The 3589-nt window shown below is 47.5% G+C and overlaps 1 pseudogene; it reads left to right on the top strand.

The window, feature by feature from the left end:
• The first annotated feature begins 481 nt into the window (after positions 1-481).
• On the top strand, positions 482-3303 carry LOC142093085 (uncharacterized; annotated as a pseudogene).
• Positions 3304-3589: the final 286 nt, after the last annotated feature.

Raw genomic sequence — 3589 nt, forward strand, 5'->3', positions numbered from 1 at the left:
ATCTCGCAGCTCACCCAGGGATAGGGATCGGGTGGTCACCATCTCATTTACGGGTTCTGCCTCCTCCTCCTCCTGTTCTTGTGATGGCCCTGGTTCATCTTCATCCCTTACTAGACGGGCTGATTTTCTTGTGCATTTTCTTTTTTGTATAGGGGCGACTGATACCGGCATGGGTTGGTTCTCTGTCGCAGGGGGCGGAGTAGCTGCCGTGCCTGCCCTGGGGGGTGGGATAGCCGCTGTGCTTGCCGTGGGGGTTGGGGTAGCCACAGGGCCTGTTGCTTTGTCATCAGTTGCAGAGACGTTTCCCTTCCCCTTGGGGGTTCTGAGTGGTGTTAAACAGGGCTCGGTAGGCGTGGGCACATTGGTAGTGTGCCTCGGTAGGCACATTGCAGTGATTTGTGTCTCCCTAAAACGGCCAGGGTGACAGAAGACTTTTTCCAAATATTCTACTAATTTTTCAGGATTCTGCACTTGTTCAGGGATGAAGTTCCAGATCACTGGTGGTACCCACCATCCTAGGCATCTGCCCATGCTATCCCACTCACCCTGTCACTCATAACTATCCAGCCTTGGGGCAGATCTCTGGATGACATTCTTAAATTGCTTACTAACCTTGGATAAAACCAAAACAATAATCCCAGGGAGCACCAATAGGTGTATCTTAACTACCCAGGGATGTTCAAGGTACTGACAAGTTATTTTAACGAAGGAGATGACATTATTGAGGAAAGTAGTGAGGGTGCCATTCTCTATTTCCACCATAAAAAATCTCTCAGAGGAGAAGGTATAATGGTCTCCATGAGGTGGTACCTGAAATACAGTAACGGCTTCATTACAAATCCGAAATACCAAATAACCCCCAATGCCAGCGTTTTAGTAACAAATCTCCCAGGCAAAACATCATTAATCACTGCAGAGCACAGCAGACTACAAAACCCAACTCCAATCTTTAACAGTAAAAACAAGAGCATAGTGCAGAACAAATTAATATATTAACAGATATAAATTCCTTAATATGCTCTAATTAATCTGTTGTTATCTCAACCCTTTCAAGCCCCACGTTGGGCACCAAAAAGGACTGTTGTGGTTTAACCCCAGCCAGCAAATAAACTTCACGCAGCCACTTGCTCACCCCCTGCCTCCGGTGGGATGGGGGAGAGAATTGGGAGGGCACAAGCAGGAAAACTCCCGGGTTGAGATAAAAACAGTTTAATAATTGAAATAAAATGAAGTAGAACAGTAATAATAACAGTAATAATAATGAGAACAACAACAATAACAGAATATACAAAGCAGGCGATGCACAATGCAACTGCTCACTGACCTCCGACCGTGTGTCACGAACCCCCACCTGGTTTTTATACTGAGCATGATGTCACATGCTATAGAATACCCCATTGGCCAGCTGGGTTCATCACCCCAGCTGTGGCCCCCCCCCGCCCCGTGCAAGCACCACCCAGCAAGAACCAAAGCATCAATGGGCCAATAACTACTCTTGCAACTATATCCTGAAAGCTTGCTTGATTTCTATCTTTGTTCTGATCTATCCTATCGCTACTAACTTTTACTTTTGATAATAAAAGGTGTTTAGGACATACAGCATTTGACCTCGTTTGTGTCTTAATCTCGCTCTTGGGATCATATTGAAACCTCCCCTGACATTGGATTGGGACATTTAAATTGGCGTCATGGACAGGATCCCTTGAGACAAGAGTGCCGTATTGTTTTATGTGAGACCTCTCAGGAAAGCAAGGGGTGTGGGTCTGTGTTTGTAACTTACGTGCTGCCTTCCTGAGACGACCGCTTCCCCGCTTTATACAAGACGAGTGATACTAAACCTGCCCCTTTGGGGAGAGAAGTTTTGTTTGAGTTTTTAGAGAAACATAATGCACGACCCTCTGCCCGGGGTAGATTGGATTCAGGGAAATTGGTATAGTTTGCAGAGTGTGGTTGATCGAACGAGTGCTTCTGGAAGAGAAAAAGTGATTGTTCTCGGTGCCAGTTTAGCTGCTGTAGAGGCGAGGGAGCGCTGTCGTGTTAAGGAATCCCAAATTGTTGAATCCCTCCAAAACCTCGTTCGGTCCGTTCAGGGGCAAGTGGCGGAATTAAAAGAACAGCTTGAAGGAGAGAGAGACCAGGTGAAACATCTGCAGATTGCTTTTAAGGAGCAACTCCTTGTGGGCACTGCCCACAAGGAAATACCCCCAAGATCAGAAGCTGGTTATCCTTTTAACGACTTGCAGGCAGTGAGAGAAAAAGTAGAGAAATTAGAACCACTCTCACTGTGACCCTTGGTTAAGACCGAGTATATTTACCATGATGATCAGGATTAGTTCCCCCAAGTCACAACCAAGGAGGTCCCCTACACTGCCTCCGAGTTGGCGAAGTTAAAAAAGGCTTTTGGTCGAACCCCTAGGGAGTCGGAGACGGAGTATGTGTGGAGAGTATCGTTACCTGGGGGGGGATCAGATTTTGTTAAGTGAAAAGGAGGTGGAGGGGTATTAGGGACTGGGAATATTTTTAACTACCGGGAATTACCACGCCCCTTGGTCTTTAACCCAGCAGGCAGCCAATTGAGTGGGGGGTTTGAACCCCTTGGAGAGGGGAGATCCCGTTGCAGTCACGGGGACTGTTGATCAGTTGGTGGAAAGTGTGCAGAAGGCAGCTTGCTTGCAGATGATGTATGATCGAAAATTGGAGCCTAGGCAGGAGTCCCCGATGATGATGCCGGTAGACCCTGAACGAATGACTCCCCTTATAAGGGGACTCCCCAGTTCCTTAAAGCTGATTGGTATACAATTACAGGGGAAAACACAGGCAAATTTCGCCTCAGGGCAAAAGACTTGCGGCTGCTTTAGAAGGACTTATGCCCGATTGGCACTGCCTGCCCCCGGATAGGAAGATGTGGACTTGGGGGAGGTAACCCAAGAATTGATCAATTACGGGCGCAAGTATGGCCCTGTTAACCTTCCAGCCACTAAAACAGACTCTAGAGGCCTGAGGCGAGCTGAAGTAAAAATGGTTCCATGCCCTGAGGGTGATGGAAAAACACCCCTTGCTAAACCACCCAGAGGGAGGGACATCTGAAATAAGTGCAATAGTCTGTGGTCAAAGGGATGGCAAAAGGGGATTCCATGTGACTTAATGGATGGATTGCCAACGGACAAATTAGAAAAGCTGGTGTCAGGATGGCCCAATAAGCTGGCAGATAAAGAGACGGGTTCTAAAAATACCACCCCGAATGCACCCTCTTTAATCGACTTATCAGAGACAAATGGCCCTCAAAATTCGTCAGGAAACTAGATTCTTCGCCCTCCGGTGAGCGGGGGGGGAGTGAAGGTTGGGTATGTGGAAAGAACAAATGGCTTGTTGAAGCGTTTTCTTAAATCACACAAGCCAGGATGGGCTGAACGGCTGTGGGATGCAGTGACTAATGCCAACAGTTGTTGGGGTATAAACGGATGCCCAAAAATTACTGCGTTCTGTCCAAAGGCCCCAACCATTATGCCAGCCTCATATGGCCCTGATCATCCTAAAAATCCACATTTTCTGGGCCAATCAGTTTTGGTTGAACTCCCCACTGTGGCAA

This window comes from Calonectris borealis, chromosome 26 (genome assembly GCF_964195595.1).
Source record: "Calonectris borealis chromosome 26, bCalBor7.hap1.2, whole genome shotgun sequence".
In the NCBI taxonomy this organism is placed as follows: domain Eukaryota; kingdom Metazoa; phylum Chordata; class Aves; order Procellariiformes; family Procellariidae; genus Calonectris; species Calonectris borealis.